The sequence below is a fragment of the Coloeus monedula genome (genome assembly GCF_965178545.1).
Source record: "Coloeus monedula genome assembly, chromosome: 2".
Classification (NCBI taxonomy): domain Eukaryota; kingdom Metazoa; phylum Chordata; class Aves; order Passeriformes; family Corvidae; genus Coloeus; species Coloeus monedula.
This window is the reverse complement of record NC_138782.1, coordinates 68,682,201-68,700,413: the sequence shown is the minus strand read 5'-3', so window position 1 is coordinate 68,700,413 and position 18,213 is coordinate 68,682,201.

Here is an 18,213-nt window from a genome sequence, read left to right as displayed (position 1 = left end):
TCCATAGGTAATCACTAAGCAGAGCACATGGACTGACAAGCAATGCTAACACAGGAGATTTTTCCTCATGCGCCACATTTTGTCCTTATGGATGATAAACTCTGTTTGCCAGTGACTAAACAGGACAAAACCATATGCTTTGATTGATGTATTTATTACTCAATTGTAACAATAAAAAAGGTGATTGCAGACAAAGTTTTCTGTGGAAGTGGGTTTGTTTTATACCTGGTATTGAGGGTTTCAACTTAGCAAGGACATTTTTGTACACAGTTGGTGTGCATCTGGCCATTGATAGAGTCATAGTGGGCCTGGTAGGTCACAGATGTAGTGACAGTCAAAAGTCTATTATCATTTAATTTCATCTAGCATGGTCTCTATCATCATTTAATTTAGCTTCCAATCTTTTAACTACATTTCAAGCAGAAGAAAGTTGCTCACTTTGTTTCTGACAGAAAATCCATCAGGGGAGAATGATTTTTGAAGTGGTGAGAACAAAACAGTCTGTGCCATCTTTACTCACCCTAGTGAGATTAATTTCTTGCAGATCTGTACGTTACACATCCCGAGGTGGAATATCAGTTCCAAAGGAAACCAGAAGCAATGAGTAAATCAGCTTCACTTCCTTGCAATGTTAGCAACATTTGGGTTTATGGTGCCCTTGTTAGCTAAATCAGAAATGCCACGTAAGTCTGAATTCATGACGTTATTTCCCCTAAAAACTGGAGAAAATCACTTGCTTTTGTAATGAAATATAATTTGTGGTGTGGGCTGTGCTTTCTAGATGTGGCCTAAAACAACTTTCATAGCACATAAAGTGTGTTTAGTGAGTGCAAGGGAACTAGAGGCCAAATGCATTACATCTTTTCAGCTGAATTCACTTTGTGATTCTAGAATGGAGGCTAGGCTTCTACTAACAAAGCTTGTAGTGAAGCTAAGAACAGAAAAGATAAGCCCTTTGCTCTTTTTGCTACTCATTTTTGGGACTGAAATGTGAAGTCTGAACTTTTACAAAGGTGCAGAACAGCACTTCAGGATTTTTTGAATAGTCTATTCTTCTTAATGGGCTTTTAAAATACCTGTTTTGGGTGTTTTTCAAGTTGCAGCCTCTTTCAGCTTTTATCTAGCACTTCTGCTTTTACTCCACTCCTCCATTGTGATAGCCAGAGACGATATATCTGTGTTTCAAGGAAAGGCAGATGAAAAATCTGTTTTGCTTTTTTTTCTTTTTACCTAAGGCTTCACATTTTTTGTAGAGTACCATGGCATTTACTTGTTTGTGTATCTTCACATTTCTTATTGCTAAAACCACTGTTCAAATTTAATCCTGATTTTTCAGTCTTAGTAGCAGAGCCACATATGGGTTAATTTTTTTAATTACAAGATATTTTGATGAAGCACTGACCACTTTGTCAAGAGAGCATTGTCTCTGCTCAGGTTTAATATTCCATTCATCCTGCTGGGAGTTTTCTCATCTCTTCTTGAAGGAAAAATGGAGTTATAGGAAACAGACAATATCCTCTGCAACTGTAAATCATTGTAGGATTGATTTTGGAGGGAGGAGGAGATGGGGAGACAATGGCATAAGAGTATTAGAGGTAAGACATTTGGCCATAAAAGACAGACAAAATGGGAATTCTTTGCAGTGCAGTCCCATATATTGCTTCTTTCAGGAAAGATCTTTCTCATGCAAAGGTGGCATCTGTAAGGGTTTGTACATGTCCAGCCTGCAGGTACTGCAGTGGGTGAGGAAACTGTGGCAGGAGTTGCACTTAGACCTATTTGCCACCTAAATTCTGCCCACAAATGTGCCCCTGAGGGCACAGTGAGAGCTCAATGCATTAGAAAATGCCAGTGAGTTGAATTAAAGTCAGGAAAGGGTGATTTTCTCATCAAATTGTGCCAACCTGTACAGAAAGGCATCAGTATTCAGCCTGAGTTGATAACAGGTTTAAAAGATGTAGTATAATCAGCACTGCCAGGAGACAGCATAGACACATCATTCCTTGTGTGCTGCTGTAGAATAGAAATTACATTGTCCCAAAAGGCTCTGTTGAAATAGAACTTTGTGCTTTGTGCTTTATGAAAAATTTTGATACTTGGAGATCAGTGAACCAAAAGTTTCTCTTCTTTCTTTTTTAATTTTTTGTACTTATCTGAGGAAGTAGAAATTTTAGTATAGCAATATTTGCTAAAAGGAGCTCTTGAACGTGTCCTCATACTCTAATGCCTGCAGCAGGACACAACAACTTAAATAGCCTCAGGAAAGGCTTTTAAATGGACTCCAGGATACCCAGTAGGCTCTGTTTCTCTTGATTTTACTGAAGCTAAAGAAAGGAAAGTAAAAATTTAAAGGAAATACTTTCCTAGTATAGATCTTCGAGAGGACCTTATATAAGTCTCACTCTCCAGTCTCTGCTGAATGGATAGTGAGGGGATCAATACTGTCAGTTGGGATGCATGCAGAAATAAATAAAAAACAAAATGTGGAAGAGAAACAGTTTTATATACTTTAGTTAGAGGATCACAAAAGTTACAGAATCACATGAGGTATGTAGAAATCTGCACTGTTTCTTGAAAGAAGCATTGGCTGGGGCTTTTTTCATTAGGTCCATTTATACTTCTGGTTAGGTTTTAAGAGTACGATAATCTAACATTTGAAACCCACAGTCACCTCTAAATGCTGTGTTATTGTGAAATACCACTTTTGCATAAGTTGATGTGAGAATTGCTGAAAAGTCGGGAAATGTCTCAGTTATGAAATTTGGATCCTTAAATGGTGATTCATAATTTTTTGAAGTGTCTGGGAGTCTTTTAAAGTTTTGCATAGAATCAGCTCTTGTAATGAGATAAACATGAAGCCATAATTAAGCTTCATTGTTATTAAAAAATAAATCCGAACTTAACAATAGTGGAAAAGGGTATGATTTCTCATTCTACCTAAAATACAAAAAATATAGAGAAACTTTGCCTTGCAACTTCTGTTAGAATTGAGGAGGGTGGAAAATTTTTAGATTTTTGATACCTTTATCCATGAATTGTAATGGTTTCTGCATGCACTGATCACGAATCATTACTTCTATTCACAGAAATGTAATCTTTCTACTTATTTGGTTGGTAAAGAACAATTTGATTCTGGATGAGGATAAGGAGGGCTGAGAAAATGAGTGTCAGTTATGTTGACAGCAAATAAGGGACAACTTGTAAATGAACGGTCCCCAAAGCATGACATCAGTTCCTATAGGGACAGGGAAAGAAATATGAACAATTCCTTGTTTTCCTCATCTGCCTTTTTAGTTGTCTGTGTTAGTTTTGCATCAATTCATCAGCAATGGCATTCTGTAAGAAGTGTCTCACTGCCTATCAAAGAAAGCTATTGCTCAAGACCACAGTGCCAGGCAAAGTGGACATATTCTATTTCCCTCCTTTCTCAAAGTGATGCCTTGAGAGGCCTCCTAGAAACAGAGACTAGACAGGAGTAAGGGAATAAAAGTAGGTATTTATTTGAAAGGCCTTCAAAGGCACACCCTAGGGACTCTGAAGCTATTCTCAAGATGGACCCCAGGTCACGAGTTCTTCACCCTTTTATAGGTTTGGTTCATTTGCATAGCAGGGTTAATTCTCCAATTAAAGCTTCAGTTTTCCCCTCAGCTTGCCCCACCCTCCCCCCCCCAGCGGCTCTTTGGTTTATCTTCTGGCCTAGGAGAGTCTTGGTGTCATTGGAAAGCAGGGCTGGAGAGGCTTTGTTGTGCCTACCCAGCATGAGAGAGCAGAAATCAACAGGCTACAAGAAACTTCAGAGTCACACCAAGCAGCACAGAATTTGAAAAATATAAAGGTTAAAACCTAAGGCATCAAAAGCATGAACTTCTGATGGTGGCTGTTACTTTCTTAAAAGGGATTATGTTTCTGATATTTCTGGGAGCCTAGAGGATGATCCTACATACCTCAAAGAGGCTCAGACACCAAGTCACTCTCTATGAGTTGAAGAGCAATCAATTCTTGATCAACAGGAATCAAATGTCAGTTTTCCCTGATGCACTGAACACACACAAAATTGACACCTGCCCACAAAGTCTCCCTTCTTTCTCACAGCTGCTATTAGATTACCAGGCATCCTCAAGGAAAAATGGACTATTTGATGCCATATTGTGGCGTGTTAGAAAACTTAGGTAGGATGGCATTTAAAAGCCTGGAATGAATTAATCATCTGGGACCTTCAGAAATCCAACTGCTGGCAGAGATGACCTTGTCCCAGGTTTAGGTATGGCATGTTAATGTCTGGTTCAGAGCTTAGGACTGAATTAGAGCTAATCATTGCAGACAGCTTTGCAGTATAGAGAGAACAAAAAGTGACATACAAATAGAGTAAAAGAGAATTGTGCTAAGTAAGGAAGGAATGGATGACTGGCTGACTTTCTTTATTATTACCTTGTAATGAAAAATTTGAGTTTGTTACTGACCTGCTGCTAAAGCCAGTACCATTAAACTGGAACTGGAATGTTAATAGCATAAGTATTTCTTTCTGATACTTCCCTCTTAATGCACCTTTAATTAAATCTTTTGGAACTGCTGCTTTTCTTTTCTTGGAAAGGTGAAAAATGTTGGTAATAATCCATTGTTAATTTAGGGATATCATTTTTGTAACCATCAATGCAATTAGTAAAGGTTGCTTGGACATTCTGAAGCAAAATTAAATGTTTGAGCTTTGCTGTACACTCTGTAATCTTTTTACATGTGTACCTCTTAGCATGCTGCTAAAACAGCAAGGAGATAACAGTAAGATGATTGTTCTTTTTTGTAATTTTCTCAGTGCTTTCCCCATAGCAAGTGCTGCTGAGCATGTGAAAGATATGCCACCAAATCTTCCCTTTTACATAAATATAAAGGTGGAAGAACAATAAGTGTGTTATCGATGCTGTTGAAGTAGATGAGAAAATTACCCTGAATTCATCAGAGGCCAGTGTGACCTTAGAATGAACTGTAAGTGGCTGAAAGTTCAGTTCTGGCAGTAGGTACTGAAGTATGGCTGGCTGGCTGATATACCTCAGCCTCTCACCAGTGCCCATTCACTTGCCTGTAACTTGCAGTCACAGCTCAGGTAATGGTGATAGAAGGGTAATGAGCTTGGGCACGGGCTGCTCCAGAGGATGTACATCCCACTCATTTGCTACTTGCATGGGAACAGTGGGGAAAGCAGAATTAAAAAGGAAGGAATCTAAACCTTCTGAATTTTCTTTTTCTAAGGGGGGAAGAAGAAATGTAGTGCTTAATGGATGATGGTAGACTCCTTATGAGGTCTAAAAGAAGAGCCTGTCTGTTTCTATTACATAATATAACTGGGGAAGTTTATCTACTACTCTGATATCCATGGAAAAAGAGAAAATTTGCTGGGAATATTGCTGAGGCAAAAGGAGTTCTGTTCTCATTAAAATTTCCACCATGCTGGTATATAGCTCAATTTGCTTAAACTCAGTCTTATTTCAATACCTGACATGATGCATCAACTGGGAAAGAATCCTCCTGAACTGCAATCACTGGCCTATGGCAATGGATGGTGGTAATGGCTCCCCTGGGGCTGTTTGTAGACAGCATTCAGGTCTGCTGTGGTGAAGCCAGTAATGCTTTACTTAAGAGAGAAGGGTTTGCACCAGTAAAATACCTTTAAAACAGAATAATTTGTGTCCAATGAGACAACATTTGTAAGATACTTCTCTTTTTTCCAGACCAGTGTGGTTGGGTTGACCCCAGCTGGATACCAAGTGACCAGCAAAACTTCTTTAAAACTCCTCCCCTCAGCTGGACAGGGGAGAGGAAATATAACGAAAACCTTTTGGGTCAGTAAAAGGACAGGATGCTTTGCTGAGTGTTTTGCAAAACAGAAATACCAATGGCACATCTCCTTTTCAGGTACTTTTTTGGTCAGGAACATCAAATGTTGCTGAAAGCCATTTGTGGTAGCCTGTTAAGCCTTCTCCTTAGTATTTGTAGCAGTTGTTTCTGTTGCCACTTCAAAAAATTTCAGGACGTGGGACAGAATGTATGAAGAATTCCTTGAAATACAGTAACAATCTCATGGTTTGTGTTTATGAAAAAGTCAGTCACAAAAAGAATGTGCTGCTTACAAAGACCAAGGGACTTAGCTGTACGTTATCACTGTAGCAAAACATTCAACTCTGCCATGTAGTAAAGGCCAATGGTGGCACGTTTTTGTTTTATTTAATCCCAATGACAATTTCACTAAGATTATATTATTTGCAAATCCTACCTCAAAAGTTTCATCTGTGAATAGAGAAAGCAATGCTAAGACTTACTAAATCTTTTTCACAAAAAAAAAGGTCAATTGATGAATTTAGGCTAGATGTGATGGATAAGTTAATATGTAGCAGTCATTAACTGCTCATGGGCTGGGAAAGTTTTTATCTTTGGGAATCTATATTTTTCCATGAAAAAATAAAAGATAATAAATGCATACTTTGTACTGATAGATTCTCTTAGTGAATCACAGCTATAAAGAAGAAATTTTCAGCTGCCCTGTAATAAATGTGCATACCAGTCAGAAATAAAGTCTGCTGAGTTTGCACCTCAGGGCAAAGATAATTTAGAACCATCAAGGAAGTCAAATGACAATCCTGGGATGGTAACAAAAGCCTATTGAAAATATAGGACCATGAGGATCCCTAAGACCATAAGCACAAATGAGTATTTATTGATCAGTCTGGATGCAATCTGGAGAGAAACTTGTTTTAGGGCATAATAAGAAATGTTGTTTGGCTTACCTGTGCTGACTGAAGAGGCAGTAGTGGAACCAAGGTGTGTATCCTGAAGAGTGTTGAAAACAGGCATCTCCTGCTAGAAGAGTCTGTATATTGTAAAAAATGGTAAGGAAAACAGCAAATGTCTGTTAATTCTTTTGCCAAGTACTGTATGCAGGGTTCAGGTAGCTCAATCATAAATAGAATTGTGCATCAGCCTGTGAAAATTGACTATAACTCATTACACAGGTGTCTTTGGATTGTTTTTGCAAGTCTGCAAGACAAATCTCTGAGTTCACTGTTTCTACACTTCAGAAATGGAAATGCAGAATGGATCAGTGTGATATTCTCTGCTGACTGCTATACACACAAGTATCATCACTAAAGAAAATTCTACCCAGGTATTCAGTTAAGGTTTGGTTGATTACGTTTTGATCAATTACTTTGGTTATATGCCTTTGAAAACTGGGGATCCAGCATGAATGCAACAGGACTTTGGGAAGAGCTTCAAAATTTCAGTCTGTACTCACTGTCATAGACGTATTTTTCTCTCTACATTTGGAAATAATGCCCTCTTAATGCAACCACTGTAGCAAATCCTGCTCTCTGTTCAGCTGATCACGCATTACAATTTGCTTTATCCTTTCAAGTGGGTTAGAATAAATGAGATTTTCCACAGCAGAATTCTTAAATTGCCTTAAGCTCAACTTGGCCATTGATGATGCTGTGGAAATGGTAATGATGCTGTGGAAATGCATGACACCATTCCTCAGTATACTGGGAAATTAACACCTGAAAGGATAGGAATGAGGTAAATGCTGTCTGTTAAAAAAAAAAAAACAAAAACAAAACCAAACAAACGGCAACAAAACCCAAAGAGTTAAATTATTTACTCCTGTGTTACAAAAATGTGGAAAATACCATAATGTTCAATTTCTGTGTGTAAGAAAAGCAAAGAAGCTGTAAGAATTAGAGACAACGTATTTGATTTCCTCTTAAAGAACAGGAAGCAGGTGATTAGCAATATCAGAAGAAACCAGATTGTGTTGGGTTGGCATTGGCCAGCTGCCAGACCATCAAGTTGCCAGTTTCACTCTGGCACAAAAGGGATGGTGGGAGGAACACAAAAATGAAAAAGAAATAAGAAATAAGAATTTTTAGCATACGCTGTAGAAGAGGGGAGTAAAAAGGGAGGCAGAAAGAAACTGTAGTGTTCATTTATCCAGACACCTAGAAAGGATGACCAAAATATTCTTACTACTTTGTTCTTGGTGTGGTTCCCACACTAGGCTGCTGGAGTCCCTGCTTTGCTGCTCTTTGATTTTTAAAATATTAGCTTTGGATGCAAAATACCAAGCTCACTTTTTGACGGAGGTCCAGACAGACATTACATCAAAAAACCCGAAGAGTTCCGTGTTTCAAATGATCTGCTGGGAACTCATGTTGGAAGTAGTGTATGTCATCATGGAGCCATGGACAAACTGGGCCTCACACAGCCTGTGGCTCTGCATGCTCCTGCCTGACTCCTGGAGATAAAGCAGAAAGAGAATGAGGAAAAATTCTACTCAAGTGTTTGTCAAAAAGCTAATATAATTTGGGGTGGGTCATTACTTATAACTTTATGTTGGAGAACTTTGACCAACAATTCATTAATCTCTACTGCTTTAATCCACAGGTATTTATGAGCCTGCTGCAGCTCTGGTGTCATGGGCAAACTGGACTGGAGGGGAACTGAAGCAGTACCAATAAGGATCACTGCCATGTGCACAAACACTACAGAAAAAGAGGTGAAGTTGAAAAAGTGTTCCTAGTAAACACAGAGGCCTTAGGTTGTGAAATAACAGATACTGACAGTTTCTTTGGAAATGTTATACATGTAGCAGTAGTAGCTGGTATAAATTTCTTTTACTGACCTCTTTTGTGCACAGGCAGGCAGGCTGAGATTATACCGAAGATTTAGGTATTATATTGTATAGCTCTAGGGATTATAGAAGAACCAGGTGTAAATTTTAGAGCTTGGGTTTGGTTTGGAGATCTCCCTGCCTGAAGTTTCACAGGCTGAAATGTTTACAGAGTTAGATCAGAGAACAGCAGTGGATTTTACAATATCAAAGGCAGATTAGTCAAAATATTCTTAAGTAGTTGGGTCTCAATTCTTTTGGTGTTATGGGAAGTGGCCTGTATTATAATTTCATCAATATCATAAATTATAAATAGATTTCTCCTTGGCATTAGACAGATGTGTGGAACTGAAATTTTAAGTCGTATTAGAAGACAATCAGCAAAAGATCACTGTCTATCCTCATTTTTATTTATTTGTGGTGGTTTGAGGATTTTTTTTCTTTCACTCTTTCCTTCTCCTATTAACTTTTAGTGTTTACTTGGAAATTTGAGAAACCAAATGTCGCGGGTTCGGTTTGTAACCGGGCAGAAACACCAATTTAGTGTAGTGGTTTGGTCCAAAATACTCATTACTGTTTATCTGCTGTGAGATAAGAATTAGGAGAAATGCAAAGCAGGCACCAAACTTGAAAGAATATAAAGTTTATTAACAGACCTAAAAGAGGGAAGAAAAAAAAATTATACCACCTTCAGAACTCTCCTCCTCCCCCCACCTTCCTCCCTTCTCCCACTGACAATGTGAAAAAACAACCCTTAAGATGTTCAGTCTGTTTACCACTTCCATAATAACCTTGTTCAGTCCATTTAGAAAGAGAAGTCTCTTCTTGCTCATGCTATGAAAACATTATCACAACGAGACAGCCGCCCACTTCCAAATATTGTTCAGTCCATTTAGGAAGAGGAGTCTCTCTGCCTGCATGTGAGTCCTTTCCCCCGACTTGCAGCTTTTCCCACAACTGCTTTCGAGGGTCCACTCTTGAAGTTTCTTGGGGTACCATTTTAAGGTTGAGCTGTTCAGAAACAAAAACAGAGGCCCTTCTCCTTCCCTGGGAGCAAAGGGTCTTCCTCATCTTCATTGTTAGGACTATCTCTAGGAACTGAGGTTTCTCCTTTCCCATTTGGAGCAAAAGTCCTCATCTGGTTCATCTCTAGGGACTGAGGTTTTCTCCTTTCCCGTTTGGAGCAAAAGTCCTCATCTGGTTCATCTCTCCCTGTCCAAACTTCTCATGAAATTACAGCTGCGTCAGCATCTGCCTATCTCGGCGCAGGTGCTTTTGCTTACGAGTTGAACACTCCACCCCCCATATCTTCATGAAATTACAACAGGATACTCTGATATTTTGTAATTAATTCCTCTATAATTTCTCTTTTGCAAACTTTTCATCGATATCAGGTTCTAAGACTTGTGTTTCACTTTCAGTCTAACACACAGCAAGGAATATGTTGTCTATCAAATCGTGCATCTGTTTAATCCCTGCATTTTTGTTAGTGAAGGGTGTTAATTTTTTTCCAGTCTGAATTCCTTCTCTTTGATGAGCAGCCTTTCCTCCTTAAGAGCTTTTGTACCTTTCATCTCTAGACCAGGTGGAGTGCTGCATTGCTGCATTTCTGAACAGATTTTCTTTAAGTGCATTCTCTCTTCACAAAAAAATAAACAGCTCTTGCAGAATGAGATGGGTTTAGTCACAGTTTGAAGAGAGTGAGAAAGAAAGCAGTCTCCTGAATGAATGCTTGCCTACTGTATGTGGCTAATTAAAATCCATTACTGCTTCCTTCTTTGCAAAAAGCAGTTGAGATATGGATTATTAGTGGCTTGTGGATAAAGCCTGAAGAAAATCACATTGTAAACCAGTGAATAATTTGCAGCTAGATAGTGAATGGAATGTATCAGTGATGTATATCTGAACTGACTGAATGACCAAAATATTGTAAAGAAACTGAGCAAATTCTTTCGGCACATACCCATGGTTGGCAGTGAAACACCCAAACAACATCTTTAAAGGCTTTGATCCTTCTAAAGATACGAACAATATCTTCAGAAGGATCTGAGTACATATGGAAATTTGAATGCCTACACAAGGAATTGGATGCCAGGTGTTGAGTGGTGAGCCAAACTTGGAAACAAGTATGTTTCTTTGAGCTAGTTTCCAAGAATTACTATCTGTTGTAGTGCTATTGGAATAAATATATCTAAGCAAATGTGTAAAGTTGGGACTTCCAGCAGATTTTTTTTTTTTGTCTGATGGAAAAGCTTGGAAGTATTTGAGCACTTCCATTTTATAAGAAGGTGTTCAGGATTTGCAGTTTTTCAGTGAGATTTGAACTGGCTAGGCTGACATGGAGATGGGAAAAGACATGCTAGTTCAAAGCTGATCACTCTTCCCTGAAAGATTGCTCTTGGTATAGTTACCACCACTTTCAGAATAGCCAGACTGGGAGGCAGGGAGGAAAGAGCTTGATCTTGGGAAAGGCAAGTAGGGTTTTCAAAATGCCGGCCATGTGTTTATAGAGAACTCTTCACTGTAAAATGTTTCAAAAGAGCTGTCTCAGGTGAATACACTGGTACTTTTAAAAAAAAGGGTTCTGTCAAGAAATTTTTGGCTGTGTAAACATAGCAAGGCATTGCACAGAAAACATAATTCTACAGTAAGGTAGGAGCTCATGTACCCCTAGGGCTGATTGTTGTTGCAGGCAGATGATGCTTTCATATCCATTGAAACTGCAATTTTAAATTCAGATGGTCTCTGTTGTGCTCTGATTATTTTATGAAGGGCTTTGCTTTCCAGCTCCATGCTGGCATACTAATTTGATAGTTATTTCTTTTCTAATTTCTTAGTCTCAGACCTAATCTTTACACTCATTCTAATTGTTTTTTATTATTACATTTACTGGTTTAAGTTCTGGTTTCACTCTGTACCTTAAGTAGCTTGCTGCCAGTGCAGCATCTTTGCTACACCACTGTGCACACAGTGTTCACGGTCTGTATTTGCATAATGAGCTAATCTTTGTTGGCTGATTACTTTGTGGAAAGAATTGAACTTGTATCTGATAATAATTGCAATCTATCAAACTGCACAGTCACCTCACAAATGATCAAAGTATGTTTGCTCAAAGTTCTGCTGAATTTTATGAGCTCTCCCTCTCCATATTGAAACTCAGCTCAAAACTTTACCTAACATTCAGCTCCATCAGAAGAAAAACTGGGATCTTATTAGGTCAGTTGCTCTGGAATTAATAAAAGCAAGATATTTCTAAAAAACTCCCAAGCCTGTTCTTTGTATAGGTAATGATGTATCTTAATATAATGTTAGTTTGAGGCCAACAGAGAAAAGCATGTACTTTTCCAAGCTATAGTTTTAAATTGAGTGCCTTGCCTTGTGCACTGAGCTTATAACGCTAAAATTTTCTCTGCAAGCAGAACACATAAAGCTTTAATTTCTTCAGGCACATTAAATAACTCTAAAGCTACATATTAACTTATCCATCACATCTAGCCTAAATTCATCAATTTACCTTTTTTTTTTATGAAAAAGATTTAGTAAGTCTTAGCATTGCTTTCTCTATTCACAGATGAAACTTTTGAGGTAGAATTTGCAAATAATATAATCTTAGTGAAATTGTCATTGGGATTAAATAAAACAAAAACGTGCCACCATTGGCCTTTACTACATGGCAGAGTTGAATGTTTTGCTACAGTGATAACGTACAGCTAAGTCCCTTGGTCTTTGTAAGCAGCACATTCTTTTTGTGACTGACTTTTTCATAAACACAAACCATGAGATTGTTACTGTATTTCAAGGAATTCTTCATACATTCTGTCCCACGTCCTGAAATTTTTTGAAGTGGCAACAGAAACTACTGCTACAAATACTAAGGAGAAGGCTGTTTCCTGAAGATCTTGCATGAGCTAAGGTGGAGGGGGACCAAACATTCTTCTCCATGTTGTACTGTTGTGGATTTGCAGCACAGAGAACTTGATTTGCATGCCATTGCCCATGAGGAGGGATGTGGAATGAGGAACTAAGCACAACTCTTTCCAGGCAAAAGACATTTGAAGATATATATGTAGAGTTCTCCATACTGTTCATACTTTAAAGAGTAGCAGGCTAAACAAACTCTTGTGCAAAGTGCCTGTGGCTAGTGTCAGAGAGGCTAGAGAAAAGCTAAAGCTGGCTTATCCAAGACCACCTGGTAAGACTCCAAAATCCACCTGAGTTGACTGTAATGCCATCAACCTGGAATATGCAAGTAATGGTTCAAGTAGCCCTTTAGAGTTACTGATTTGAGTGCACCCTTCTGCTTGAAGATAATAAACGTTGAGTTTGTGATCTTCTAGTATTGCAATTGCTGTGTAACTTTACTGCTGTTTTTTAAAAAGGTGTTAAGTGACATGGTGTAAGGACCTTATCCCTAAGACACTGGCAGCTGTGGTAGACAGTGGAGGAAAAGGACAGTTCAATCAGCAAGCTGAAATAAAAGCTATGTGCCAAAGAAAATTTGCTGGGTGTCTCAGCTGAGATTTTCCCAAAGGAAAACATTTGTTTTGTCGTAGGTGCTGAGCTTGTTTTCTTAGTTAGAATCAGAGGTAACATTTGGGGTTTTTTTCTAGTTTGTTGCCCATTTCTATCTTCTGAAAGGGTCATTTGGAAGACCAGTTCTGACATCTACCTCCTCTGCTCTTTGAAGTCAAGTCAAACGGCTGCTAACAATCCAGACCATGTTATACCATAAAGAATGTTAATGCATTTCTTTAAATCTTTCAAACTTCTTCAGTGGCTGAAATTTATAGTAGAAATAAGTTCATGTTCGGGGAAACAAACTATTCTTACTTTGGGATTTTGGCACTTTCATCTTCTCTACTGTAACAAATGGCAGTTTAAGTGCTTGTGACACAAGTGGAGGAGACATTTTTCCATGTGTACACTATTAGTCATGTTACAGGTTCACCCAGTGACGCGCTGGCTGTGGTGGGGGTGGAAAGAGCGGCGCGTCCGTCCCGATCGCGTCCCGCCGGAGCCGCTCCGGGAGTGCAGAGCGAACGTGCTCAGACACACTCTGACACACCGCAGCTGGGGGATACTCACAGCCACTCACACACACAGAGCCGGACAGCTCCTGCAGCGTCGCCGAGGACAGAGAGGCGGGAGGGGTCCTTTACACGGAGTTCCGAGGGGTTCATTGAGCTCCCTGCCCGAAGGGATCCAAGAACAAAGGACAGAACGCTGAACGGTCCGGGGTTTTATCCGGATCGGCACCGGGGAGGGCAGAACATCAGAGCCTATCCTTCGGGGGCCAGAGGGTGGAGAGGCCGTGGGGTGACAGGGCAGTGACCAGTGGGAAAGGCGAGGGGTGGAACGAGGTACCCGGGAACCAGTGGGGTATCAAGGAAAGGAGAACTATCTAGAACATGAACTTAAAAAAGGTAAAAGGGGGTGGTCTTAGACCTCTGAGCCTGCCCACCAGCGGACCTCCACTGTTTTGGGGCTTTGTGGCTTCTGGGTTATTCCTGTAGTGGATTCAACCACTGCAACCGTGATGGGGTTCCCACACTCCACCTGAGCATCTAGAAAACAACCCTCACAAAATAAGATGATGTCCTTCTGCTTTTAAATTACATAAACCAGCTAGGGGAAGGATCTGGTAAGAATCAGAGTGGTGCAACCAGTGAGAGTATTTATCACAGAGGCAGGGATTACAGAAGGTAGCAGCTTGTTGTTTTAGCTGCCCAAAATATTCATGTTTCAGGATTTATTACCCTCTTTCTGTAATGAGTATCATATTTTAAATAATTCCTTGTAATTCTGGGGGGCAGTGCTGATAGAGAGGGGGACTATTTTTTTATGGGAGAGATTTAAAGCGATTTGCCATTCTGAAAAGAATCACTGTGCTTTTGGAAAATATTTGATAAAATCTGTTGTCAAGATTTTGTTGAGACAAACAGTCCCATTATTATTCACCACAGAGGATGAGCTAGTTGATTCAGGATGGAAGATACCATTGTTCTCCTCAGCACAGCATGTTAGTATTGCGTGATGTTGTCCATAGCTATGTGAAACAGCTGGCACTAAGAATAGCCAGAGTGGTAGCTGCAGCAGTGTTGCAGGCTAAAAACAGAACAATGGTTGTTAAACACTACACTGGGATTCTCCCACTCCTTCAGTTCAGGATGTTTTGGAAGCTTCAAGTCTACTGCATGTTGAAGGTCAAGGCAATTATTCAGGATATAAAATTAGTTTCTCTAAGGGAGAAAGCTGCATGGCTCCAAGTGACTTGGCTGAAAATTCATCCAATTTAATTTTCATGGGAGTCTGAAAGGGTTGGGATATCAAGAGACCATGGTTTCCTCTCACTTCCAGGTTCTGTACAAAATTAATTTCCTACAAATATCTGAATGACTCCAGAGTGATTTAGACAGATGGTCTAACTGGCTTCATGGGTCTATAATTTCCCTCAGAAGGAATTCCTTGCCAAAACTGTATTTGTTCCAAACTTTGGTTTCCTATTTTCTAACAGGAGGCTTTTCTCTGTTGATTTAGAGCTAGAGGAAAAAGGGCATTATAAGCAAACACCATCCCGAATCAACATGGGGAGTAAGTTCTTTTGGAGCAGAAATCTTTACCTAGAAAATCCATGACAGAAATTGTGACAGTATACACATCATGGCATTGTTCACAACAGTGGGTTTTACAAATCAAGAAAAGGTTGATCAGAAAAAAACCACTTGTTATTTGCCTTCTAAGTGAAAATTATGTGGCAGCAGGTAGCCTGGATAACTCCAAAAGATTAACCATATCTAAACTATCAAAAATTTTGAGGAGAGGGAAGTTCAAATGTATTGTTGTGCTTGTCAATGTCTGTATTAAAACTAAAGCAGCATTTAAAAAGCTGAGTCAAATTTTAAATGAGTTAATTTCCACAACATCGATGAATCTCATGCCATGACAGGCTTTGAGTTAGAGTGGAACAAATACCAGGAACAGATGAAATCTTTTGAGAGACTAAACACTGATTTCTTTAAAAAGGTTAATTTCCCTTGGTGTTTTTATTCCTGTGGTGTTTGTTTCCTTAAAAACCTACTCCAAAAAAGCCTGCTTTCCTCATTCATCATTTTAAGTGAATTTCATATATTGTCTTTGTCTTGTTCTATTTCTGAACAGGAAACTGACCTTATGAAATATTAGTCAGGTGTCAGTTCCTGATTTAACACAATCTAAACTAATTTTTCAAACCATGTTAATACCTCCCTATGCACCACTGCTCTGTATATTATGCTTTAAGACCTTTTGTTTTTTCTGATGAAACAGAATCAAACAACATTATGCTCTGGACCTGTGGGGATTTTTTAATTTACTGGTGTTTTGGTAAACAGGGAAGGAACGGGAAGATGTTTTTTCCCTGATATACTGCTGAGTATACAAAACTTTTTGAATCAGTTCTTGCTAGGTGAAGTAATATAACTGGTACCTCATTCACGATCTGAAATGTAAAGAATTGTTCTCCTTTAGCTTAGATGTTGGACAAAAATGAACTCTGAAAGGACAGGATCTGTGTATATGGAAATGTCATTTAAATTATTGGAAACTAGCTTGAGTAATCTAGCTTGGAAGAGTTGTATCTTTGTCTACTTATGAATGATCAGTTAATAAACAAAATGCCAGAAGTGTCATAAATATAGTCCATTGATCTGCAGAAACAGTACAAACACTGCAGCTCTCCAAATGACTTCCTCATGGGAAATAAATGATAGTTACTTCTCCTGGCACAAATACACTTACAAGTTTAGCTAGTTTGAGCAGATAAAAATTCAAAACTTGTTTGAAATGTATCTTCAGTTCTAGTCCAGTGTGATATATAGGTAGATATTATAATTTGAAAGGGAAAATGTATGCTGTCATTACCATCTATTCTTAAATCTATGGACAATTGCTATGGATTACTAAAAAGTATTTTAAGACAACACAAAATGGTTTAGAAAAGCTGAGACTTTTAATCTGTTGTCCTAGTGATTGAGCTGGACATATTAAAACAGCCAAACCCAGAATTTACAGTGGAACTATTTACAGTTGATCTATTTTTTTTCCCTACCACATCTAAACTATTTTGTTTTAAAGTTTCTAGTTGCTTCCACTGCCAGTATTTCTCTTGTTGCATGAACACTATATATAGTAATGAAGAAAGTGTTTCCACCTGCAGAACTGTCATTTTGTACAAAAAAAAAAGGTAAGCATTATTGTATTTTTTTAGAAAAGTACTCAAAGTTTCCAGAAATAAAATAATTTGGCAAAAGGAAACTGGGCAGACATGAAGATGTGAAAAATATTTTTGGATATTACTGATTTTTATCCCAAAAGGCTGACTCATGCTGCATAGACTAGGTGAAGGAGGTAGTTTGGAAACTGCATATCTTTTAGAAACAACACAGATGTTTCTATCCAGCATGGTATCCCAGCTGATGGTCAGGGGGATATGACAGACAGGCAGAGGCAGCAGCACTCAATTGCCTCCTGTAGGAACCTGGGTCAGGACTGCTGACAGCATATTTGGGAGGGTCATATCTTCCTACAACCAGCTTCTCAGTTTTTCCAAGTTGGGGATTTATTTAGTGTCTTGTTTAGGGGGTTTTGCACTATTATGTTTATTTTAAATCAAGTTTAGTCACACGTTAGGTACGAGCAAGGAAATACTTCTTATCCTTTAGTGCTTGGGCTGTCCCTGGGGATTGGGAACAATGAGACAGCTGAAAATAACAGAGAGAAAAAGTCTGAGAGAGGTAAATACAATCATGATGGAAGGCAAGGAAGAAGCAGCTGGAAAAGGCAACGAGAAAAATACAAATAGATTTAGAGACAGAAATTGTCTACATCTCAGTAGAATAGCTCCCTGAAAGAAAATAGGGAGCTGATTGGAGAAATTTATATACAAACCAGCAAAGCTGGATAAGGGAGTCTTCAGACTGGAGGTAATACAGCATGTGAGCATGTCTTCAGGTATCTGTTGCTAGAATGGTCATTTGTTTTCAGACTGTCACTGATCTAAAGAAGATGCCACTGGTTTCCCCATCACTTCAAGCTTTATTTCAGTCTACTTGTAATATGTGTCAACGTCCTGTTTCTGTCATAGGGCACAATGGAATTTAAATTATTACCAGGTTTTAAGATTTTGCATTTACATAAAATTTTCATGCACTAAATGTTTTATGGATGTTCTCTAATTAATCATCTCAGCATATATGGACTGTATGAAAATGTAGCTGTTTTGCAGATGGGGAAACTGCAGTTGACTGAATTGCTGGAAGCAATGCAAAAATTGCTTTTAGCAGTAGCAATGCTTGGTAGTCAGGTTGTTTGCTTTCTACTATATGTATCTGAGTTTTCTTTCTGGTTATTGGGTACTGTACCTCTTTGGATTAATTTGATGCAATAGTGATGAAAGTTGTTAATATTAAGGGTCAGCTCAGCAGTACCTCTCTCTTCTTTGTTGGGGGACAAGGAATAAAAAATGACAGCTATTTATATGGCAAGAGTCCTTGGGTAACTCATATGCCTATCACAAGAGCCTA